The sequence below is a fragment of the Idiotropiscis lumnitzeri genome, chromosome 3 (assembly GCF_059441095.1).
Source record: "Idiotropiscis lumnitzeri isolate Australia: NSW breed Sydney's pygmy pipehorse chromosome 3, RoL_Ilum_1.0, whole genome shotgun sequence".
NCBI classification, from domain to species: Eukaryota; Metazoa; Chordata; class Actinopteri; order Syngnathiformes; family Syngnathidae; genus Idiotropiscis; species Idiotropiscis lumnitzeri.
The window spans coordinates 342,501-368,882 of record NC_142393.1 but is presented as its reverse complement, the minus strand read 5'-3'; the positions used below and the strand labels follow the sequence as shown (position 1 = coordinate 368,882).

At 49.1% G+C, this 26,382-nt stretch overlaps 1 protein-coding gene across 11 annotated transcripts in view; it reads right to left on the bottom strand.

Annotated features, from left to right (window-relative positions):
* Window positions 1–26,382, bottom strand: part of camta1a (calmodulin binding transcription activator 1a) — a 218,991-nt gene that overhangs the window by 136,173 nt on the left and 56,436 nt on the right. Inside the window, exons 1-2 of one of the 11 annotated variants that reach the window (XM_088291835.1) lie at window positions 1,973–2,076; window positions 1,821–1,888 (exon numbers count right to left, since the gene is read on the bottom strand). The exons of the other annotated variants lie outside the window; for them this stretch is intronic. The gene's annotated coding sequence lies outside the window, so the exon portion shown is untranslated. Of the gene's footprint in view, window positions 1–1,820; window positions 1,889–1,972; window positions 2,077–26,382 lie in introns of those variants that run through there. 11 annotated transcript variants of the gene reach the window in all.

Here is a 26,382-nt window from a genome sequence, read left to right as displayed (position 1 = left end):
GAAACTAATTCTTTTGCTCAAACTTTTGGAAAACAAAATACAACACTGTTGGCCATTCTGAATTTATTGAATTTTGTTTTACCAAAATGCCTTTTTTCAACAGAAAACTCACTTTTGTCTAAATGTAAATGTGAACGACGCTGAATGATACTTTAATATTTAGATTATATATTATTCTATCATATTTATGTGATTATTATAATTATATCATATTTAATTTATATAATATATGTTTTTTGCAGCGAGAATTTCATATCGTGAATGGATTCAAACGTTGCTCCTCTGAGCCAAAAAGTTCCACACGAGACTGACAAAGGATGGCCTAGCGTAATATTTGCGTTGCATTGGCGATGAGGTCTCCTCCTCCTCCTCCTCCTCCTCCTGCTCCTCACTTATTTGTCTCTACAAAGTACAAGATCAACCTGGGCGACTTTTGTGCAAGTGAAGATGAACGGCGCGTGTTAGCGACACCGAATTGGACGTAAAGTGGACTAAGATGAAACGCATTCGTCTTTGTCGACCGTAATTAGGCTGCGTCGAGCTTATTGCTTTGGAGGTGTGTGCGGCGGCGCTTCTCCGGCCCATATGGGACCGCCCGCCGCTCCATCCTTGAGAAATGTGTCCTGTGCAATGATGCTCTTGGCCCGCTCCCTCTCCTTAATTCGTTCGCATCCTGGTGTCAACATCTGGCAAACGTGCGCCATGACAACATGTCACACGGCATCACGGCAAAGAAAATGTTTGCGCGTGCGCCAGGATGCCTTGAAAAGTGTTGTGAGATGCGGCCGGCAAAGGTGGCCATTCCGTCTCACTGACAGACGGACGGACGCCCGTTTTGCTGACAATCGACATGAGAAGGGGAAGAAAAGAAAAAAAAAAAGACCAGAAGTCGTCCCCGTCCGTCAGAGTAATCCTCACCAACCAGGTCAAGTTCCGACGGACCTTTCAGTCCATCACTGCCGGACGCCCATTTTGCTGACGACTGAGAAAAACACGCCGTGTCTGTTTGTTCAGGGTTTTTTTTTTTTTGAGAGGACCGCATCGACTATGTGTAAGAGTGAGTACTCTTATTTGCGATAGGATCTCTGCAGGTATGCTGATGGCTGGCTGTGATTGGCTAAAGAGGCGGGACCAGAAGACGTCACTTCACGTTGCTACGTCAACACAATTTTTGTTTGAGGCCAATAGTTTATGCGTTGCAAATAAACCTTTGTGCTTTTCTGTTAAATCTGGATGAAATTATTTATTTTAAAGCCGTCTTGTCCGTTTGATCGTCGGCTCATTACTTCCGTTGACTATAGCGAGATAGAGAGAGAAATGCATTTTGCTTGCAGTACAGCAGGTGGCGATGTGCACCAAAGAGCTGTCATCTGCTCACGAACCAAAAAGTAGAAGAAGAATTTATAACGCTGCTTGAATTGAATTTTCTCCAATCTGGGCCATACGCCAGAGATGAATTCTGGTTCAATTAAGTTAAGCCATTTTCAACTTTAAATGAAAACGTTTTGTTGTTTTAGTCGTTAAACAGCTGCAACAGCCGCCGGTTCAACAGACGGGATATAAACGAATGAGAAATAGACCGACTGATCGAATATTTGACTTTGGATGGAATTTAATAAGAATTGTCACTCCCGTCAGATAATCATCACAGTCTCGAATCTTCTTACACAGCTGACATGTATTAATTTGTCACCGTCAAACTATAAAACATACAAAAATATAAATATACAACTGCAATATACAATATTTACAAAGATAATGAAAAGAAAAGCACAGCAACACTATCAAGTGTAAACATATTTGCTAGCAGCAAAACATACCTCGATGACTGCACAATAATCCTGAGGGGAATGAGCTTCAAATGTTGGCAGAAAAGTCACTTCAGAAACTGACAATTAGAACAGAAAATATTAACTATTGCCACAACTCTATAGACACAAAATTAGCAAGATTCTGACAGGGGAAAGTTTACCTTCTTTTTCAGCCGACAAACAAAACTCAGCTTGTCAATAATGTCCGACGGCACTTGCCTTGCCACGTAAAGAGCGCATGAGTATGAACAGTGCCACTCTAAAATACGTCCCCGGAGCAACAAACAATATAATGACTTTCCTATTGTTCCACGTACAAACGATTCACAAATAGGAAAGAAAACTTGCATGACAACTATGCACAAATTATCAATACAGTCCACTTGCCAATTGTTTGATGAATAATAAAATTATAATAAATTAAATGACAAATAATATTTTGGCAGTTAAAAGAATCATCGTCATCATCATAATAGCTGCGAACGTGACCGATGATGACGTTTTGTTTCGGCTTTCAAAAAAATGACCATTGGTCAAATTTTGTAAAAGGCCCACGCGTGGTCGGCCAGAAGGCGCCACGTTGACTTGCGAGCACCCCGTGGCTGTCCGACCTCGGAAACGTACTCGGCACGTCCTTTTCGTGATTGACAGCGAGCGGCGGAGCCTCCAACCTTCCAACGGCGAACTCGCCTCCCCGTCTGACTCGTGATCGGGAGGGAGCAAACCTGCCGTGGTTGCCGAGCGGACAGGAAGCGGCGGCGAGCGTCTCCCCTCACCGTCCGCCTTCCCTTTGACAGGAGCAGCTGTTGTGCTGATCGCCACGCAAGTTGCAAGCAAGTGTCAGAATGAATTTGGAAATGTGATGGAGGGCAGACATGCTTGCTGCTTTGAATTGCTAAGAAAAGTCACAGCGAGGGCATTAAGTGTCATCAAAATGTGAAGCAGCGGAGACGAGACGAGGCTTGGAAGTAAGAACTTTTAGTAGGTGCGCTCCATCACAAAAAAAAAAGAAAAATGGTCCCCATAACCAAGCAGCCCAAATACGGCGATCACGTCCACTCCGGCACCTTCCCGACGAAGGAAGCAAAGTGGGCGGAGTCCAGCGGCTTTGCAAATGAGCAAAGGTCCGCCTCGCCCAACGGCGGATTCTTTTCAACCTCCGCGCTCAATTCCTATCCGCGCACGATCTTCAGAATTAGGCTGTTCAGTAGCAGCAAATGACTCAAGCGCTCTTGCATGAAAGCAATTTGAAACTTTCAATCCACAACGTGTCCTCCCAAATCACGGTCCTCAAACGCCTGCGCTGCAAATGTGCGCCATCCTCATCGTTGCTTGAGATGTTGCTTTCAGATTTTTCCAAAATGGAAACAAAAACAAAACTTGTCGCATTAAGCCTAGTTCAATCCGCTTCACCGGCGTGTTTGAATCCAATTCACACTTTGGTTGGGAATTCAAATGTTGCGCACATCTTTGATCAGAGAAAAAAGAAAAAACTTGAAACATTGCCACTGCACGGCTTCTTTTCTTGCGCCGCTTGTTTTTGTTTCTTGGCACGCTCGGTTCAATCCGATCCGACTTTTTTGATCGGGCGCATTTCACAACAGCTGGAGCTGCAAAAAAACGTTTTCCGGTTGGTGTCAGACTTTTTGTTCGCACAGGTGGCCACTCGACCGCTTCCTCGTATACAAAGCAAAATGTCGCCAATCCAGCAGATGCACGTTCAAATTTCTTCATTTTATGCCAGCGGACGTCTTTGATGGCATCCGTGAAGTTGAATACGGGCAAGCGCATGAACGGTGGCCGTCCAAAGTCAATTGCAAAACCCCCCCCAAAAAAACGGCGCGTTGTCGAGACGAGCGTTCCGATCCCAAGTGGAGATTCGATTGGACGACGTTTGCCATCTCGTGGAAGGGCATCGACGTGATGGAGCAGCTCGTCCAATTCAAACGTCGCTGACAGGGAAAAGTGAAAAGAACTTGCCACAAAGACGTCTTTTTTGGGGATCATTTGAGATCTCGCACAGCAACACCAGCTGCTTGGGAATCAGCGATGTGAGAATATGTGAGAGGGCAGCGGCAGCACAGGTGAAGGTCAAGCGAGTCCGTCCGTCCGTCGGCAGAAGCGCCGACATTTTCCGTGATGAACGACGACGCTCAAACTCCTCCTTTTCGCTTGGCGCCAATTAGCCGAGCAAAAGTCTCGCTTTCGCATGAAAACATCTTCGGGCGGTCCGGTCGCTGCCCGCACCAACCGCGCCAACCGACCTCCGCCATTCGCCCATGAGCAGACGACATCGCACGCGTGATCTGCTCCCACGTGCACGTCATCAGTCAAGTCACATGACGAGCAACGATGGGCTCGTCTCGCCGAATGACGGGAGCGTCTTTCATCATCCAAAGGGAATTGCGCAAATCTTGAAGTGTGTGCGTGTGTGTGTCCGTCCGTCTCCGGCTTTGTGTGGCCGTGTCTCTTTTTTTTTTTGGACCTTTTCTGTGTCTTTGGCTCCCGTCGTGTGCTTTGGCCTCACGCCTGAAGTCCGTCGTTCACGTCTGAAGCGACCGAAGCTCGCTTTTGCAGTGGAACGGCGGCGTTCGCCTTGCGCGCGTTATCAGCATCTGGAAGTTTGTCCCGAGTCAAAGGCGGCCTGTGAAGGCGGCTCCCCGCAGACGGCAGCAAATCGATCAAGCGGACGCGATGGCCGCCTCCTTTGTGAGGCCGGTCCGACCGCGCGCACGACTCGTCTGTTGATCGCTGGCTCGCCGCTCTTAATTAAACACGGCGCGCGGCGATTAATTGTCAGGCAGATTCAATTTGTTCTCCGGGCACTCGGTGAATGGGCCTCTCCTCCCAGAACAAAAGTGTCCCACCTGCCGTGTCACGCCTGCACAAAAGCCCAAAGGCACCACTTCTATTGGCTCCACTTTACGGGCGGCCAATGAATGAGGTGTTATCCGGACGGCCTCACGGGAGACCTTCAGAAAATTAAAGACAAGACAAAAAAGTTTGGGCTTCTCTACCACGCCACCTTTTTTCTTCTTCTTCTTTTTTTTTTTCCACGTGTTAGAGGAGAAACAAAAGCCTCGGTGAAATGTGAACGCTTCACTTTTGCGAGCATCCGCATGAATCGCCATCGTGGGAACATTCCTCAACTTTTTTCAAATATATGAGCTTGCGTTTACAATAAATCCAACCCAAATGGCGTCGAAATACATTTCGGTGCAAAGCGCCCCGCCACCGCGTCCTAAAATTTGCGTCAACAAGACTGTCGGCAACGAACGACAACGTCTCCGTGTCTTCGCAATTTTTTCACATCCATCTTGCCAGCTTTGCCGGTCACATTGTCTCAGCCAACGTCTTGCTTTTCGTTTTCTTTGCCGTTCTGCTCTCGCGTCAAACTCGCAATTTCCAAAGTCATGCTCGTTCTGCGTGAATCCCAAAAAAATTGCAGCGGGAAACGTGAGCGCAGCGCCAAAGATCTCCTCCCAGTGGTCCGCAACATGTACGTCGTCACGTTGCAGCAAAAAAAGAAAAAAAAAATGTTCTCAAAGCCAACAGAGAGTCTTGTTTTGGATGAAAGGAGGCTGAAGGTTTTGCACACGGGAGCGACGTCTCCCAAGGGGCCAGCGCGGGTGGCTGCCGTTCCCGCTGCCGTGGAAAATTTTGACCACGTAAACAAAACTATAAAAAAAGAAAGAAAAAAACCTCTTGCTCATAACGCGAGAAAAGCAAAGCCGTGCCAAATGAAATGTCGTCTCAACGAGGCAGGAGCCAGGACGCCAAACGCTCCCGTTCGGCACTCCCCAAATGGAGCGCGGACGACGACAACACGACAAAAGCCAGCGCGCAGCAGCTTTGCCAAACTCACTGCAAGCGTCTTTTCAAGACGTACGTGATGTCATAAAGGATGATATGATGAGGAGGATTTCTTCACTGAAGGCGTGTCACGTGTGAAAAGCACGACCCGCCACTGCCTGGGACGTGCTTGTTGAGTAAATATTTTTATTCGAGCATCACAATCCGACATTTTGAGTAAACTTTGTAAAGACGATCCGTTTAACACGCTTCTTGATCTGGAGACTTTTTGCGCTTTTAACAAAACTGGCACTTGTTGGCACCTCTGTAATTGTCATGCAGACAATATCGTGTACATTGTTTTCATTCCAGCCAGCGGGGGGCAGCACCACCCTTGATTCGACGGCGTCACCCTCTCATCCATCTCACCTCTCGTCTAATTAAACATCGTTAACATTCATCCCAAGGTCTTATGCAGATGAGCACCGAGGGAATGCGCTGCACTGCACATTAAGAAAACAACTTGGGGGGGTTGGAGGAGGCGGCAGCGACGCGCAACTCGGGTTGGATATGAATTGAGACATGCTTGGATCGCTCCGATTTGACCTCACTCATCAATTAATTACCACCATTAGTCGCAGGTGATGTGGAACCAAAGCTGAAATCAGTGCGGCGTGCCATCTCAGTCGCCACTTTGTGGCGTGTGAGCGGGCGGGCGAGCGAGCGTTTGATGGACAGAGGGCCATTAAACACACACGCAGGTACATTTGAGTGTGTCCAGACGTATGTGTAGCCACAACGTGGCCAAGAAAGACAAACTGACAGGCATCCAGCCAGCCGTTGCCGTCGGCGCCTCCTCGACAGAGCTGCCATCGCAGCTTAAGTCGTGTCATGTGCCTGTCACTCGATCACTCAAACGCGCGCACGTGCACATGCACGACAGAGCAGGCCATATCGCATCACGTCGCTTGAAAGTGAGAAGATAGAGTTCCTCTGCAAGTCCGCAAGTGCAACAAAGCCGCTTAATTGCAGACACCCGAAATGGTGACGGGTCGAAAGTAAGACAAAATGGCTGAACGCGCTAACCCAACGCTGGGCCCGGAAGGGACCGAGCCAACGTTGCGTTTTTTAGACCCAGCACATTGGGTTGAGGATTTGACGCAGGATGTTGTGTCAAGAATTGGTTGGCACGAGTTTAAGATGAAAACTAGCGATGGTGATGAGTTCAAGCGCCCAAAACGCTTCTCAGTATAGCTGGAGTTCAAAGTAAGACTCGTTTCTTTGCAACATTTTGGGACAAGAAGTGGCAATTTTCCCTTGTCAGGTGGCGACACAGCAACGCAAGGCGAGGCAATTTTATTTCTATTGCAGATTTCATGCACAAGGCAACTCAATGTGCTTCACAAAAGCAGAAGCGTGACAACTACAAGAACAAACGAAAGTTAACAACATTCAAAAGCAAAGCAGACAAAACCAAAGTAGCTGACAAAATTACTCAAATGGATACACACACACACACACATACACATATATAGAGTGGACGAAGAAGAGCAAGTTCCCCCGGACACGATTTGGGGCGACGTTTCGCGCGGTTCGGACCGTACCAGAGCTCCGGAGGAGACCGGCCGGCGTGCGTGGCAGTTAAGCCGAAGAGGAACACCTTCCGCCCGGGCATGAGGGGAGCGCGAGGCTGTCAGTTATGAATGAATAAATAAATAAATGAAAAATGCCACCTTTCATTTCACAGGGCACACCGGACGGCGTACCAGCAGGTAAAAGTCGAAGTAAATAAATAAGTACAAAAAGAGGTAATTGAATAAATACAAAAATAATGGCTGGGGAATAAAAAAATAATAAGTTTTAATAATAATTTTTTTTTTGTTATAACATGAATTTCACTCTCTCTCTCTCTACCCGTATATATATATATATATATATATATATATATATATATATATATATATATATATATATATATATAGGTGCGAAGTATATATAAGTATTTTAATATATTAACCGTGATAACCGGGGTATTACTGTATATATATATATATATATATATATGCATATATATATATACACACGCACACACACACATGATTTTGCACCGAATTGTAAACGGAGTTGAACGAATGGGTGAGGGAGGGGCCTGTTTGGACTCACCTTCACTGCCCGCTCCAGAAGCACCTCTGTGCACAGTATGGCGCCGACATGCACTCGTGCACACATGAATTTATATACCGGCACACATTAGTAACACCAAGCTGTGTCCGAAACACCGCACAGGGTGATTGCGCCACATGTGGGCCTTGACCAAAAAACAAAAAAAAAAAAGCACAAAACACACACTTTGCACGACACAGCGGCCAAGGTGAGTGCAAATCCTCCGCCATGGACAGACGCTGGAATCACCTTCAAGGATCATCGGCTTTCATCTCGCGCCTCGCGTCTCAACACCAGACGAGAGCAACAACCATTCTGTCAAACAATTCATTTGGAGCGTTGTTCTCAAGCAGGGGGCGCTCTGGAGATCGCAGTGACGTGTGCGCGTGCGCGTGTGCGCGCGCGTGTGTTGGTCGTGGTCTAAGGAAACGATGATGAAGTACAGCATTAGTGTGGCGATTAACTCCTTCTCCCACTCTTCCTCCTCTCGTTCAGTCCCATTTCCTCCCAGAATCCTGTTCAGTGTGTGTGTGTGTGTGTGAGACAATCCCTTGACATCACGTCCGTGTGTGTGTGCGTGCGTGCGTGCCTTGAAAGTAAATCGGCAAGCTTTCTTCAGCAACATCGTGCAGCAGCTCCAATTTCAAACACCTCCTGTTTCTTAACTCCAAAAAAAAAATGGCAAGATCACAAAGATCAAAACCAAATTTAAAAAGATAGAATAAAAACGGAAATACTTTTTTTTGGGGGGGGGGGGGGGGGCTCTCTATGCTGCTCACAGAAAAGTAACGACAAAGCCAGCTGACTTGAGACGAGGCCGTGCACGATTTGACAGACTCTTTTGCACACAGTCGGCATCTTCCAAATTTTGTTGACCTGCGACAATGACTTGTTTGGTCAAAAAAAAACAAAAAAAAAAAGGTCAGCAGAAATGCTGCAAAACTAGAGGAGAGGTCGCTTTCTGCAAGATGTTGGCGTGAGTCCGTTTGTCCGTTTGGAGTTTTGTCATCCAAAAGAAGAACAAGTCGAAGCTTGAAAACGGACCTGCTGGCTCGGCATCTCCGTTTTCGGTCATCCCCCAAAATGTTTGAGGGCGTCCATCCCAACCAGGTGGCGTCGCTTCATGCAAAAATATTGTGACTGCAATTTCTAACTTGACTGCCGCCGATGTGCTGGACAAAAGCGTAGGCAGCCTCTCTTTTTTTTTTTTAGGGTGGCGGGGGAGCGGCCGTTCAGCTTCATCACAACAGCATTTGGCGTTTTGAGAGATTTTGCAGCACGTCAAGTTTCCTTTGGACGTCGCTTTTGGCAAAGGCGGGATGGACGTCTCCGCTTTCTCCGCAATGACCTTCTAATTTGCTCCCAATGACATCTTTCTCTTCCCAAGTGTGGAGATGACGGCGGTCTCGCTCACTCTGGCATCGCTCATCTATTATTTACTTTTGAATTGGGCTATTTGAGGTTCACGTTGACGTTCGGTGACAAGTAAGCTTCTGCGAAACAAGGACCTCCTTTCCGCATGACCCGAAATCTCGCCGGCAGCAGAGAGCACGCGCTAATCGAGCATTTATCGCCATCGCCGACATTCCCTTCTGTCATTTTATCGCATCGTTTTGTTTTGTTTTTTCCTCATCTTGGCTGCAGCGCATCCTTTGAAACACATCCGGGCAGGTGGAGCCAGTTTACATAACGAGCCGTTCATCAAATGACCGAGAGGCACGAGTGGCCTCGGGGCAAAGCCAAGCCTCCGTCGGGGTCATTTTCTTCAAACGGCCTTTTGAGATGAGGACAAAAGTTTCCAAATTGCAACTCGGCTTTTCCAAGCCCATTTGCAACTCCTCCGATCGTGCGCAATCGTACAGTCGTCAAGCGAAAAGAAAGCCGCGGCTCGGGGCCGCGATCTACGGCTCATTATATCGTAAGTGTCACATGAGCTCCCGATCAATAGCGCTCAATAGTCTATTAATAGGCGAGCACGCGGCTCAAGCGGCCGCCCGTCCACGGGCCGGCGGCGCTCAAAAAACGCGGCTCTCTTCTCTGCCTTTGGCGTGGTTTGAAATTTGCTGATTTTTGCCTTCAAAGGTCAGGAAAAAAAACGCACTCAAGCTGCGTTGGTGTTCATCTTCAACTTGAGACATTTGACAATTTCGGGCAAGCAATGCAAAGCGTCGCCATTTTCAACTGCTGACATCATTGCAAAGAGAATTCGGCATTTCAGACGCAAATTCGGAGTCTCGACCCGGGCGACGCGTTCACCGACGACGCCCTTGCCTTCGTTTTAATGGCAACATTTCATGACTTGGGCTTTTACGCGTCCATATTGAGACCACGATCTTCGGTGTTTGTCTTTGCCTCATTTCAATAAAGCATTCTGTGCTCCAAAAAAAAAAAAAATCGCACTTCAGGCTCTCGTAGAACCTGCTTTTTTTTTTTCTCTCTTCCAGCCTTGAGACGAAGATGCGACTGAGAAGGGGAGGCGCTCAGCATCACGTGGTGAGCCCCTTGCTCCTTGAGGCCGCCCCCCATTTTTTTTTTTTCTGGCGGGACGGGGGCTGTCACATTCGTCTTTGTCACGGTGTGGCGTGCCACCCATTCATCAGGCCTGCCAGCATTGGCATCCCCCCCCCCCCCCGAAGAGCGATACACGCAGACCCTCTGATGGATTCATTTATTGGGCCTCCCGTGACCCTCGAGGCCGACGTTGAATCTCATTGTCGGAAAAGCCGCAGCCACGAGAGGACGTCTCAAATGTTATCCGACTCGAAGGCCAACCTTCTTTTGGTCTCGCTCCACATTTGCAGCTCTCCGTTGGATTTCGAGCAACTCCCAATCTGTGACTTTGACTGCCGCGGATTCCAAAGCAATCGGGGAGAAACAACCGAGCGGCGACTAAATGTGCCGGGTGGACTTTGTCGTATTGATCGCCTGCGATGGCGAATTCAATCGAGTCTCGAGAAGTTTGGACGAGCCGAGCAATTCAATAACGTTGAGGAGTCCGAAGCCCGGAAGGTTATAAAATGTCAGCAAAAAAAAAGGCAAGCGTGCTTTAGCGGGTCAACCAATTCCATCCAGTTTTTTTTTTTTTTCCCCCCTCACGTTTGTGCAACGAGATTTAGAGTTATTGGCGCATCCGTGCGAGGAGTGGAGATGTTTATCCTAAATGAACGGTCGCCTTTATCGAGCTGCCGTTCGAGCCTCGCTTTAATTATGACAAATCCAGCGCATGTTGCTCACTCGCTTTGCCGTTAATGAAGGATGCTTAAAAGACGACGGCCCGAGGCAACTCGTATCCGTAACGACGAACAAGCCCACGCGTCGTCTCGTAAAATATTGAAGTTTCAGCCCGGGTGTAAACGCTCGACTCCTTGTCTGTTCAGAGGACGAGGACGCGAGGGAGATGGAATGCTTTGACGACTCACGTGAAGAATGAAAGCGAATTTGAGCGAATCCTGCGAGCGCATTTGTAAAACGGGCACTTGCACAATTGCGGCGCTCGGCTCGGCTCGCCGCGCACGTTTTCAAATTGCAACGGGCGGAAATGAGCCACAGATAACGACAAAGTCATGAACGAGGATATGTTGCACAGCACTCAAGAGGCCGTCGTTCATTTGGATTGGTTTCATCGTTTGCTGAATGTCAAAGACGCGCTCCAACGTTGGCCGTTCCAAAAGAACTCATTTGAATATCTTTGCCATTCTCGCAAGATTTCCGGGCTGACAAATCCCAAGTCACAAATGAGCGGAACAAGGTCGGACTTTGTCATTGTCTCGATATTTGTTTCCTGACGTGTGATCCGCGACGCGAACAAAAAGTTGCGCTCGCCGCATACAAACCAGGCGGAGACAAAGAACGGAAGTGGGAGGAGCCCGGCCGGCGTTTGCAACGTAAACCCGACGTTACGAAATCGAGTCGTTCAAATACATTCAAACTTTTCTTCGCTCAACACCACAAAAGCCGCGTTGACTTTTTTTCTCTTCTCGTCGTTCACGAGGTCTTTCTCGCTTCCCTCTCTCACGTTTGCTCCTCATCTCGCCTTGCGCAATATCGCCGCAAAATCGAGTGGGCGCCGCCGCCGGGAGCAATTGAGCGCAAATTTGCGAGCGTGCACACTTTGCTCTGAAAAGACAAACGTTGGGCAGCGTGACGCACGAGTGCAGCAAGTGCAGAGCGAGTGCAACGTTGTTCGGCTCGACGGCGACATGCGCGTCACAAAGCTGAGCGAGTTGCCTCGTTATCTGAGGAGAAGGCGTTTGCGACTTGTCTGCAGCCGCCTGAAAGTTGGAAGCCACGAGGGGGCAGCGGAACAGCTGAGCCTGCTGGGCGAAGGGGGGGGGGGGGGGTGGCGGTGCACAACAGCAACGAGCGTCTGCATGCCTTCCATTCGTCGGCGGGAGATAATGTGACTTTGAGCTAAAGCCCCCTCAACCTCGGAGAGCACGCTCATCTTCGTGATTTGAATTCATTAGCCATCAAAGATAAGTCGCCTTTTCACTGACGGAGCGCTATTTGTCAGTGTCACCACACAAAGGCGGGGGGGGCAACTTTGTCATGCCAAACATGCCTCCAAGTTGAGCTTCTTGTTGCCCCTTTGAGCAGCGCTTCTTCTTCTTTTTTCTTTAATTAAAGACGACCCCCCCCCTCCGCTTGTCTCGATGATAGCACTTTTCTTCGTTGCGATAACCGATCTTTCAATTACCGAAGTTATATTGTGACTTGCGAGCGGCTGGCTTTCATGCTTTCTGTTCATGCAGCCGGCATACCTGCAAAGGGACACACCTGACCTCACACTGGCTGCAATGGGGGAAAGGGGGGGGGGGGGCTGACGTTTTATCTGCATGCTGAGGGAACATGCGTCGGCTGGAAAGAGGATGGGGGCTGCTGGCAGATAGCGATGGGACGGAGCTGACCCAGCTCCTCTCATTTCTTACCTGCTCCGCTTCCCCCTTCACAATGACAGCCGCGCAGATTGAGGGCTAAGATTAGCCGCCACTTTCTCACAGAAGGCCGGCGAGATACAGTATTGAGAATGAATGGCCTCGTCATGTTGTCAATGTTGTAACCTTGGCAACAGACGGACTGCTATTTCTGTCCCCCCCCCCCTCACGAGCCACCGTCACGATGGCTGGCAAGACCAAGCGGCCGCTATCGGTCGCACGTCACACGAGCCAGCCTCAAGTCAAATTCGAGTCCATGCGCTCGTGTTCCACGCATTTCAGCTGAAAAAAATAAATAGAAATTGCGGGGAAGTAAACATTTTGTAATCAGCACTCAAAGGAACACAGCACCGCTCGATTTCCTTGCATGTGATATTTGCTCCGGGCATTCGAGACGGCTCGTGCTAATTGTGCTAATTGCTGAAAGAAGATCCATCTCACTAATTACAAGAAGTGAAAAAAAAAAAAAAAACTCAAGTGAATTTATGTGCGAGTCATGGGTCACTTCAAACACGGATGATCATTCAACGCAACGTGTTAACGACAACGAAAAACGAACGATGAAGCCAAGATGAATCATTTCAAAACGTTTGGAGCTCCGTTTGAAAGAAACGCAAAAGTCAGAAAGAACGCTTCCTCACAAATTCATTCAATTCAGTCGTCAGCACCTGCCACCATTCAACGTTGCGCGGGCCAAGCAAAATAAAGTTCAGCCGTTCTCGTAAACGTTTCCCGACAGTTTTGGAGTCGCAAACCGAAGCTATCGCAACAACAAACGCATCTCGCTGAGTTTAGGACGTCACGACAATCTCGTTTTATTTCTTCTGTCCGACCAACATCGCAAATGTCACAAGTTGGTCGCGCAAAACTTTTCCAGCATCGGACAACAAGAGCACGCATGCGATGAAGCTCGCACCGTTACTCCATTGCGACCTCGTGTCGTGCGTCACGTTTAGAAAGTCGCACATCTCAGCACTCAAAGGAACACAACGCGACACATTTGCCACAAGACGTTAACGGCAACACCGATTGTCAGATTTTGGTTGAAAAGTGACGGCCAATCACCTCGCTTTGTGTGTGCGTGTGCGTGTGTGTGTGTGTGGGGGGGGTGTTCGAGTGTATATGTGTGAATACACTCCTTGGTGGATTGCACTGCAAGGAGTTCGGACGAAAAAAAAAAGTTTTCTTTGTCCAATAATTGTCCAATTGTCATCTTCCTCGTGTCGTAATTTGAACGTATGTCACACATAAACATTTCAGTACAACTTGAAATCTGCTAAAAAGACTTTTTGCTCCCAATATGACTAATCCCCATGAAGGTGCTTTCAAATCCTTTTGAAATGACCGACTCAGCTTGGATTCGCATAAATCAGGCGGCAACAACTCGCCAAAACATGGCCGCTTGCTGCGACAAAAGCAAACACTTCACTTGTATGAAATAATTGCTAATTTGCTTTTCGGCTGTGATTATTTCCCAACGAGCGTGAAGTCAAAGAGCCGTGTTCAGATCTAATCTTCAAACGGCACGTCGGCCGCGAGCACGAGCGATCCGTTTTCCTCGTCCTGAGACTCGCTTGCGCTTCCTCCTCCTCCTCCGTCGGCGGCGGCGGCGGCCCGAGCTCACCTATCCGGCCGGCTCCATCCCGACAGCCGCCGTTTGATTTACAACCTCCCGTGGCTTGCCAGTTTCCTTGCCGCTTTCTCCTGACTCATTGCTTACTTCCTCGCCTCCGCCTCTTCGCCTTTGAGCCGGCGTCATGTGAGCGGGCATTTTGCAGCACACTTTGCTACTCCGCTTCACCTTCATGCACGTGAGGGCGAAACATCTTTTGAGTGCAAACATGGAAGTCAAGCACATGCCGTGCTCGTGGGCAAGTGCATGGAATGAGAAATGAATGAATTTTGCAGCTCTTGTTGATTTTTTTTGTTGTTGTTTTGTCTAAAAGACGTCAGTCATCTTTTTTTTACAAATAATCCGTTGAATTAGCCAGAGCAACATTATCATCAAAAAGACTCAAATTGGAGAGAAAGAACTGGTGCGGGCCGCCGACGTGCTGTCGTCGTCTGCGAACTACAGAAGCAAAGACGTGTCGCACTAAAACTCACTCAAAATTCACTTCCAAAGACACGTTTACTGCTTCCACACATTGAATAGTGTTGCAAGTATGGTGACAAGCTTGCGTGACGTGTGGGGTGCGCATGCGTGGAGGAGGGAGGGGGCGGATGTTGTTGGAGTGTTGAATGAATGAAAGGAGGAAGTGAAAAATGGAAGAGGGAAGAGCATGAAAACAATAAAGCGAGGCTACAGGTACACCACTGTCTCCCTGCTGGCGTGTTATTATTGATTGGGAGGACTCCGCATTTCGACGACGTGCGCCGATCACGATCCCCGGGCAACTCCGGCCTTGGAGACGAATCTCCCCTGCGCCCCCCCGACCACGGTCAGGAGGAAACCGAGCAGGAACGGATAACAATGAGGACAACGCAAACGACCCGACAATTAAAGAGCCAAAAAAAAATTCACAGATTTGTTTCATCCAACATCACACAGAGCAGAAGACAACCCCCCCCAAAAAAATACCAACAATTTAGCTCTCAGTCGCAGCGATATCGCATTCAGCGGTTTTCCTGATTTTGGGGGGCGTGGCTAAAGCAGTGCTTGGTGAGGCACTTGGGCTTGCCCCCTCGAGAACTTGAGTGCTTTCATTAAAAAGAAAGAAAGATAATCAGCTTGCAAATGCATGTTTGCTTTCGAGCGCATCGTTGTTGCGCAGCGATGACCGGCTGGGATCTCGTCCAGCCACTGGAGGCTTGAAGCGTTTCCGTTTTTGCGGGTGGTGGCAGTGGGATTTGATTGACAGCTGAGTGCTACGTGATTTCAGCACATTCAGCGTTGCACGGCTTGATTTGTGACCATTTTGGAGCCTCCTTTTACGTACTTGACGCTTTTTTTAAGCAACGATTGTCAAATTGTCACGAGTTTGTGAAAGGATTTGCTTCCACGTGACGTTTCACATCCAGCGCCAGCATGCGAGAAGACGACGCATGACCAGAAAGGAGCGCAAACGTCCACTTCTGCATATTGGAGCATCTGATTCTCGTGTCGTGTGAGCCAGTTGAGTGCATCTCCCGAAGAAAACAACATCTCCTTCCCTTGTGCGCAAAGGCAGGGGGTCCCACTTTTTTTTGCCTCTGTGATGAAATAAAAATAGCAGCACTTCAGGGCAATTTGGCCGCAAGTGCTTCTCGTTCCTTTTTGGTCTGCGCCTGGAAATGCTCAGAGACAGCCTGACTGCTGAATCGGGAGGATTAGCGAGACGGCTCTTTGATCAGGGCTGGGTGAGCGCCGAGATCTCCGTTTCTCATTCCCCCACATTTCTCGGAGTTGCCCGTGTCCCTCTCCTCTCGTCTCCTCTCTCAATTCCTCCTCCTTTTATTCTTCATGCCTCCCGCTTCCTCCCATTTGGCCTGATCCCATACGGGAGGGGGCGGTGGGGCACCGTGGAGACAAATGGGTGCAATGAGGAAGGCGTCCCATCCCGTTGGGGAAAGGGGGTGGGGGAGGGGGGGTGCGCCGGCTCCACGCCTCCGCACGCATGACACGGTGAATAAGTAATCCTCGTTGTGACTCAGCACTTGCTTGGCCGTCTCCCTCTTTGGCGATAAATCTGCTGGAAGTGGAGCAAAACAAGCGCCGCACTCGGGGAAACTTGTCCAAGCCGCGTGCTCTGATTTGTTCGCCGACTGTGTCGTGGCTTGCCGCGCCTCTCTTTCGCGGCCTTTGGCGAAGCGTGAGCGGGCCGGCCGCCGCCTCGTCTTCTTTCGAGCTAACCCGTTTGAGACTGGAGCCAAGTGTTGGGATTTCACTGACGCGTAATGGTCGAGCTCGGCTGAGCCTTGAGCAGCTCCACAGACAGCAGCACATCTGCGTGTCCATGAAATATTTAGCAGCAGCGAGCATCTCTCGCAAGCCCAGTAAGCTACAATTCCTCCACACCTCCGTTCATGATTTATCGATAACGCCCGCCTCCCGCAGACGACGTGGGATGCACGTTGCACCTTATTAGGAGCACCTGGACAGCAAAAGCACAAAGTCGGCATCAAAAATACATCTGTGTGAAACGTGGGAGGGGGCGAGGGCGAGGGGAAGGGAAGGTGTTGCCTCAGCAGCAGCAGATGAAGAGGTTTGGAATCCCCTCAGCCTCTGCCTGCCCACTCGCCATCGCAACAACAAAAAAAAGCCAACCTGGATTGCGAGCCACGTGACCGCTCACCTTGCGTCACGTCACACTCCACTTGCAAAAAACAAGTTACGTTGTTTGCAAGAAAGCAAACGTTGACTCCCAAGCAACACTTTGCTCTTTGCAAACTCGTTCAGAGTCGTCACAAAATCTACTCGAGTATGAAGACGGTCGCGTGACAAAAATACGACTCGAATAAAAGTCAAAAGGAGTTCAGTATTGGACGAAAAACGACAAGTCACTTTTAACGAGTAACTTGGAATTTCCTTTTTTTTTATCGCAGCATCGACATCATGAATAAAAATGCGTTGAATGTAAAATGGATCGAAATCCAGAAGCTTCCATTTTGTGCCGCTATGATAGAACAAAATAAAAAATAATGCAAGGATGGATTCAACGCATCATTTTTTTGCCGTGTGGTTGTGTCTGATTGGTTAAAAGACGATCATTCCAGAGCAATAGCTTTGTTCCATTCAATGATCGGTCGCCACCGCACAACTCGCGCGACAAACGCTAATTACACTTGCGAACGCAAACATGGCGTACAAGTGAAGGAGTTCCTTGTCGCTGACATGTTCACGCCGGCGCTTTTTTTGTTTGTTTTTTTACCCACATCCCCGTCAAGTCGCTATCAGCTCAAAGAAGAACACGTCCAACGGCAAGAATGAGCTCGCTCGCAAGTTCAAGTCCAACAAAGTCGCTCGGTCAACTGGCAAGCAATGTCAAGAACAAATGAAGCTTGACAAAACGCTCTCCCGAGTTTCGTCTTCTGCAAAAAAGAATTTGCAGCACCGCTCGAGGAGCGGATTGAATGCAAACAACGTCGCGCATTCCTCTCTGTTGGAAACTTCCTTGCAAATTTCTTTTGCCATCAGACATTTTCCATGTTACTTTCTCATGGAGAGCTGCAGAATGATTAAGTTAAAAAAACAAAAACAAATAAACAATTGATATGAAATCGGTCAATTGAGATCCACTTTTCAGCCCCGTGGCCCACCCCTAAAAAGGAGTGGAATATTCGTCGACATTTTGTTGCATTGGTGAAAGAAAATCATGTGATAAGAGAAAAAGATTCAATCTAAAATATTCCAAGCAAAAAGATAAAAGTCTTTGATCTTTAATCTTCCCGCAAATACGCCAATAAAAGCGTGGTCCGATTTGTCCAAAAGTTTACGTCAGCAAACGTCAAAGAGTGAAACGAGGCAGGCGCCGGAATCTTTTGAAAGAACCAGCAGATCGGATGGAGTTGGTAGCAAAGAGGTCAGCGCCGAGGGAGTGGCGAGCACAAAAAGTTCACAAGCTCGGAGGAAGCCGATTAACCTCGCCCGCTACTTTAAATGTCATTATTTTCAGCTGACGCGCCAAAAAGCGCCGGCGAGAGCTTTTTCTCGTCGCGATGCGCCACCTAAATCATTTTGGCCAAAAGGAAATGACTTCCCGGGCCGCGATGTAATTAATCTAAATTCTCTGCTTAGTCAAATTGTTACAGCAAAGAAATATGGAGCCGCTCGTGACGTTGATCTGCTGTGACATCCCATGGCGCAGAGGCTTTTTCCTTTTTCTTTTTTTTCTCTTTCTGCCTGGAGGACGACTTCTCGTTCTCGCGTCTTGCTTATTCCGGGTCCGTCCTGGACCCGTTCGCGTTCGCGCGCACGCGCACGACTCAGCCCGGACGGCCGCAGAGCAACTGCCAAATAACTCACCACGCTGTCACGTCACAAAAAGCGGCCTTGACGGAGGAAATCATTTGCATGTCGCACTTCAGCCCAGACAAAGTCGGCATCTTCTCTTTTTGCACGTTGAGGTGCGACCGCGACCACTCGAGTGGAGCGTTTTGTGCAAAATGACAATTTCACTTTGAAAATGTCGCGCTGCTCATCTTGACCATCACGCTCGTCCCCGTTGAGGATTTATTCTCAAACGAGCCGGTCCGACCAAGAACGATGAGCAAGCAAAACCCGACCAAAAAGGAACGTCCCCAAAGTGTTTCTGCAACGCGGACGCCAAATGTGTCTTCACGTTCAAATGGCATTCACGCCGCTTGATGGCCAGTTTGGATTTTTTTCCGACATCTGACTTCAAATGTGAGCGCAACGCATCCGTCATGTGACACACACAAAACACGACGTGACGTCAGCGCTTTCACAAAAACGAAATGTAACGCCGCGTTCATTTGTTAGGAATTTATGAGGCAAGTTTGCGACTTTCACCCCCAAAAATGGTTTGCCCCATTTGATATACAAGAAAAAAAAGAAAAAAGTCACAAAGAGAAGGCTTCATTTCACAAGCACAAGATGAGACCTGCGACCGCTGCTCTTTTTTCACTGATCGTATTTATTTTGGACGCATTACTTCATAACGACGGTTGAAAAAAAAAAAGTTTCAAATGCCAAACTGCCCCAAAAAGTGACGTTCGACCAAATAACGCTTGAATAACAAAGCGATCTTAAATGAGATAAAAAAATGGAATCCAATAAAAAAGTTCTCCCGTCCACGGAGGCGTGTCCAAAAATCTCGTCACCTGCGTTGATTGCGAAGCGGGAAGCTGCTTTAGCATCGTCACGCTGTGAGACAAAGTCTGCGAGAATGTTGGCGTCGAACGGAGATTTGGTGGCTCTGGAGCCGTGCACGTTCACGTGCACGAGCGCGTGCAAAGGCACGCATGCTTCTTGATTATGCAGGTCCAATCGCAAAGTAGGTGAGCGGCGCCGAGTGTCAAGGTCAGCGCGGTGTGGCTCATCAGCGCTCGCCTCCATCACTTTAATGAAGTCCTCAGAGGGGCCGAGGAAAAAGGCCCCTCGTTCGAGATTCACCTCAACGAGGCCGACGAGCGAAGGGCAACATGCCGCCGCTAAAAATAACGCCTCGCAGCCAAGGAAGCACACGATGGACCGTTACGGAACCTTCCCGACCAAATTGCATCCATCGAGACAGCGAGACGCCACCTTGTCTTTTGGGGAGTGCCGGCCAACGCCTTTCCCGACGGACGGCGGCGCACAAAGCCGAAAACTCAACCGACAAAGTCCAAAAAAGCCACAAAGAGAATGGAACAATCGGGCCTGACCGAAGGACGGACGCGACCGCATGTGACGTTTGCGAGGTGGCGCGTCAGCCAAATATTCGGCACTTCCGTGACCGCGTCGTGGACGGAAAACCCAAAACAAAGTTTGCGGACGACTGCGGCGCGACGTCGCAGTCTGAAAGTAGCGCAACACTTTGGATGCAAACGAGACGAGAGATGATTGGATGGACCTTTAATGTCGTTACCGACAGTGAAGGCAAAACGCTTTTGCTTCGACTGCTAACTAAGTCATTAGCAAAGTAATCGAAGGGCCTTTTATTTTCTTCTCCAAACTATCTTATTACAGTCTGAGCCATCCCATCGCAAGTTAAATGGATTGACACACTTGGATTTTGGTTTTCTCCAAATGGAAAATGAAATGTAAAAATAAATCATAAATAAAATTTTTTATTGTGTCTGGACTAAATTTCAGGTTCAATCTTTGAACGGTGAATGGCACACTTCTTGAGCTAAAAGTTTTGCTTCTTCTGATCACAAAGTTCACTTTCAAGCACGGTGACATAAAAGAGGCAGTTTTTTTTTTTTTTTTAGCACAAAGTGTCAACGGAATAACAAAAAATCACGGCCTCATTTTTGAAAGGTGTTCACATGCAAAAACAAATTGACAAATCAAAAGAAATTTGATTTTGCGTCGGACCGAATCGTATTCCGACTCTGCGCTTGTTTTGAGGTGCCGCTCGCCTCACGTTTGGTGTCGTTGTTGTTTGAAACAAAATGTTGAGCGCCAAATCAAACCAAACTTTGATGCGCTTGCCGGCGTCACTAAAACCACGCCAGCGTCTTTTCTGGAATTTGTCTTCCACTGGCACTTCCAACTCGCCTGAATACGGCGACCTCCGCCACTTTGTTGCCAACCCTCTTCGAGCGCCTGAAGAGGCAAACGGGCGGCCGCTATTTGGAATCTCGGTGCCAACGCAAGCAAGCGCCGAGGGCAGATCTCGACCGGAGCGTCGCCGAGCCGCCGGCGCCTCCCGCTTAGCGTGAAGCCCATCTAATGGAGGGCGCCATTGATGTCAGGAAACAAGCAAAGTGTTGTTTTATGAGGCCATTACGGGATGGTTTGTGTTGCTGAGGGTGCTAAAGGACAGATCTGTATCGCGTTGTTTGTGGATCAATCGGAGGGCTTTAATTAGCCAGCGGGTCGGGCCGGCCGGCGCGGCACGGCCAGGTAAAGCTCATCAACAAGGAAGCTTACGGGCGCCTTCGGCCGTAATCTCTGCGCACATCTCTGCGAAATTAAAGCGGCAAATGGGAAATTGATTCGGAGGTCCCCCGTCCGTGGCAATATCTCCTTTTGTCTTGCGGACACGAGGTGGGCTCGCACTTGCCAAAGCCGCTCTTGAAAGCCTTCATTATTGATACGGAGGGACGCGCTGGCAGGCGGCCAGGGCGACCCGGAGACCGTCAAGACGAGCGGCGGCTTTTGTTATGGCCACAAGTCATTCGGGCAATCGGCCTCACAACAAGCAGAGTGGACAAAACCGCTTGGACGCACGTTAAAGCCGCACTCAACTCTTCAAAACAGGAACTTCCAAAATCACGTCTGCCGCTTCACAGACGAGATTGTCACACTCGTTGCACTCACTTTGCCTCGCCGCCTCGTTGACGCCTTTGACGTCGTTCCAATGAGCTCGTCCCTCAAGGAATGTCAAGTCTGAAACGGTTCATCCCAGTGACCTCGCCCTGCAGGCAAGACGCTTGCCCGTGTATCACTTGGGAACATCCGTGCAAGTGCGTCACTGAGCAGCCGTTCCCAAAGCTTTAAGCCCCGCCCCCTCACCCCTTCCACCTCTCAACAGACTCGCATCGCATTCCAAAGTCCAAACAAGGCCATCAAAGGCTTCGTTCGGAGTTCACTACTTTACGGAGGCCTGTTTTACTGCCACTTCTCCAATCGCCCCTAACCCCGCCCCTAACCCCGCCCCTCCGCTTGGTGCCCGCTGCTAAAGAAGAAGCACCTTTTCCCGAAGGCGTCTACGTGCGGCGCTTCATCTCATCTCCTCCGACGGCCTCACCGCTCGGCGCGATGCCGCAAAAGCGAGGACGCCGCCATCGCCTCGAGCTTTCGTCTGAGTTTTTGCTTTCTCCATTTGGGGATCGAGAACAGGCGATGTCGCCGATCTTGGTCAACGGCGAAGCCCTTTGAGACGTTTGGGGTTTTCACACATAAAGTTGACTTCCTTGACTTTCATCCGTTGTGGGGAAAAAGCAAATCGCTCCTGGGAAACGACAGTGGTCTTTGTTGGCAATAAGAGTGCGGCCGAGTGTCTTTAAGCAGCCGCCAGTTTTCTGGGAGGTCAGCGCCCGATCAACAATATGTCGCTTCATATATTATGTAGGATGGAAGCGTGCGGCCGCGCTGGCCCATTACTCAAAGGCCAAAATGCCGGTGGCCAGCGTCGCCGAGAGATGCGGTGATCGTGGGTTGGCCGAGGAGCTTGCGGCGCGTCCGCGTGGGATCCATCGGACGGGCCGCCGCCGCCGCCGCGCTTTGCTCATTTGTTAGGCAGCCGCGTGTGAAAATGTTCATGAAAATTCTCGCCAAAAAAATTCCTTCACGTCGGCGAGCGTTCTGCTTACACGCCGACTATTGCGCGCATCGATCCTTCCTCCGTCGCGCTAATAATAGAGCTAATTGTCTCCGGCCGGCTCGGACCTTCGTCGCATTTCAAACGCCGAGGACGCGCTCGTGACGCCGAGCAAAGGAGCAAAAGTGGCTAGAAATAACTCGCAGACGCGAATAGCGGCGCTCGGCACTCTGCGCAATTTCCAACATAAAGCCCGACTCGATCATCTCGCTCGTCAAATATTTAGCATCCGCATACCAAAATATTTGCCCGTGCTCAGCCATGCAACGCAGCGTCCATTTTTTTTTCTCTTCAAGTTCAAACAAGCCAAAGACACACGCCGGGTCAGCTTGCGACCTCAAAGACGTTCCCATTTGCGGCGGTTGTTTGCTTTGTGAGAGCTCAACAATCTCACGCTTTTGTCTGACTTGGCGTCATTCCCGCCCAGAAGCGGTTGTTCCTTCCTTTGCCGTCCCATCGCGGCGTTGTGCCATCAACGAGGCCCAAAGGCGAAGATTGCGCAACGTCCAGTGCGCTGACCGCCACGTCAAAGCATCGCAAAAAACAAACAAAGCAAAACGCAAAGTCAGCAAAACTGCCAGCCCAGTTTCCAAAGCAGAAAAACATCTTCAACGTGCGACTCGAGACGGGAACGTTAGCAGGACACGCGACGGCGCAAGGAGATTAGCTCGCACTCTCCGACGCTCCCAAAAGGCAAAAGCAAATTCCGTCAGGAATAAACTTGCATTCTTGGAATAAACTTCATCATCTCAACAAAAGACTCGCGTGGATGTTGTGACAAACTAAGATTACTCGATGAGGAGTGAGAAAAAAGGTTTTCCTCACAGTAGATAGAAAAAAAAACAAAAAGTGCAGAATCTGCGTGTCTCTCGTGCGTCGTTCTCCGAACTCGCCGTCTTGCTTCACGCAAACTAATTCTTGTACTTTTGTATCATCGAAAAGGTCATGGTTGAAAAAAAGAATTGTTGCCAGTTCCGGTTGCCACGCCCCAAAAAATTTGCGTTTGGGACGTTTTGATGAGGACCGGGAAGATGGTTTGAAAGAACGTGGAAAATAAAAAGTATTTGCACGGCTCGGCGAAACGTTGATTGGCTGTTCCGTCGTTTGCAGAGCGATTCGAATCGTCGTTGGCTTGAAAAGCGTCAGCCGAGGTCGCGACCTTGATGAATCGCAGGCGCGGAGCGACCTCGCCGTCGCTTTGTGCGCGGCGGGCTGGCCTCTTTCGGCGGCGGCGGCAAAGTTCATTGAAAGATCAAAGCCGACGATGGCGACGACTTTTGCGGCAAAAGGTCAAAGGACGACGACGGCGCAAAGTGAGCGCAAGCTGATGAAACGAGCGCCAAGTCGAGTGCGCTTACGTTCGGGGCGAGCCGAAAGGTCGTTTGTCGAATCTCCGAAATGCGCTCGTTTTGTGGAAGATCAAGGCCGTCGTCAACACAAACGGACGGCGCCGCGCTTTTCCTTCACGTCCAAACTTGGCGCGAGGTCAGAGAATGTCGATTCGTTCTGACGAGACTTCTCGTGTCATTCTTGAAGCGGACTTTCTTCCTCTCCGCGGCCCCTCGTTGAGAAACGCGTCCCCGCCGACGAGGCGCTTTCGAGCTGAGAGGGAATCAATTGTCCAACGTCAGAAGCACAGCCAACGCCGACTTATTTGATGCTGAAGATCCAAATAAATAATTCTGCCATCGTGCGTGACAATTTACTTTGAAGCGCCAACAATCCAAAGCAATCTTTTTGCCTCGCCGTCTGCGCTGGAATGGACTTAACGGGCAGTCAGAGACGACGACATAACGCAGGATAGATTGGGCGCAGGCACTCCGCTTCCAAAATCAGGCAAAAAAAAAAGAAATCGGCCCAAAGGAAGAAAGCAAACCGAAGTGCAGCACAGACCACATTTGCTGGAGAACGTTCTGACGAGCGGAAGTCGCAATCAGCGGTCTTCATTTATTTTTACGACCATTTGAATGAGAAAGGCCGGCGGGTCAAGGCCCGAACGGCGCCGAGAAAAGGGTCAAGCTCGGATGGATTTTCTCAAGCTGGAATTTCATTTATTGAAGACAAACGACGATGTTATTTTATGAAAAAGTACCGTTGGAAGTTGAAAGGAAATGTTTTCCATTACGCCACGTGCCTTCCTTCCCTTTCCCACGCGGACACGCCGAAAACGCGCCTCGTCCTTTCGTGATCAACAATGCCGATTGAAAATGCAGCGAGCCAATCGGATCCTGCGCCGGGAAACGACGGGCCTGCGGTGGCAGGCAGTGGCCACCGGGAGGCGCTGCGCCAGAGAAGGCGCCGCCCATAAAAAGCTGCCCTCAGCAGGCAGCAACATTTCTCATCCAGAGCACAGGCAGTTTCCTCACCGAGACGGAACCGTAACGATCCAAGCAGGTCCCATCAAAAAAAACTTTGGGCTCACGTAACAAGAATGGATGGCGCCACAAGTTTGCCGCAGGCCCTCTTTTATCACCTTTTTTGATATTTCTACCTGAGAGTAGATTCGCATAAGTCGTAATTAAGACTCGCCTCCCCCCCCCACCATCCATTTTTGCATTTTTCTGGATCGAGATATATTTTGTTGCATCTTTTTTTTGCAGTCTGCCAGCACGTCAGTGTCATTATCGCAAAGCTCCAATTAAACCCAAAATGATTGGAGGGGCTTCACAAATCACATGAAAGGCAATCTGCTTCTTTTTTTTTCTTTCCCGAGCATACGTGACGATCATTGACTTATTTGCTGGCTCATTTATTTGCTGTGATTCTCTGGGGTGTCCAAATGTTCCTAACGAAGATGGGGTGATTTATTTTCTCTTGTTCTTTTGTTGTTGCGCTCCCCGATGGTTTGCCGGCGCCGAGGTAAAAGGGCCGAGAGTACATTCATCACCATTTTGACAAAACAAAACATCTTGCGCCCTGCCGGGCCTGACAGACTCGCGTCACGGGCCGTCATTTCGCCGGAACGCAAATTTGGCATTTCACGCATGCGAGCAGCTCACAAAAAAAAAATTTTTTAAAAATAAATAAACATGTGCGTCGTCATGGCAGCCTTTACCTCAATTATTACATCATCATCAGATGCCAGCTCAAGTTTTTCACGTCGCCAAAGTTCTTACGCGCTGTAGTTCTGATTTTCAGAAAGTAAATAAGAAAAGTTCAAAAACGGATTCTGGATTGCGCCAAACTACAAAAGAGAACTTTGCACCATAACAAAAACCTCGCACACAATTGAACTTTGTTTCCGCTTTTATGAACGTCCATGTTTGTCAGCGTCAGTCCATTTTGCCAGCCCGTCATTGGCCAGCGATCGGCCCGCCACACTCCGGCAGAAAAAAAGAAAAAATGTCGCACGTGATTAAAAGCTCGACTTTTAGCCAACGTGAACAACTCGCGTCCGTAACGTTGCACAAACAGACTCAAGTGCGAAGGGGATGGATGAGTGATTGCAGAGTGCGAAAAGCAAAAGTCTTGAAGAGAAATGCAAGAAGTCATAATAAATGTTGGAGGTGTCCCGAAACAAAGGCGTCTCCTTCACAACCAATCCGGCAGGAAAACTTAGAGACTACTTCCTGGTAGGTTGCTAAGCAACCACATCAAGAAAAGCAAGTGCAGTGCGAAAACTCAGATGGAAGCTTTTGAAACTTCCTTTGCCGCGTGCGACGCTGCCGGCGTCCTTCTTCAAAATGGCCGCCAAAGGGGATTTGGTGACGATTTTCGCCATTTGCCATGACTTGTGTCGATAAACGCGACATCTGCCGTCCGATCGGCTTT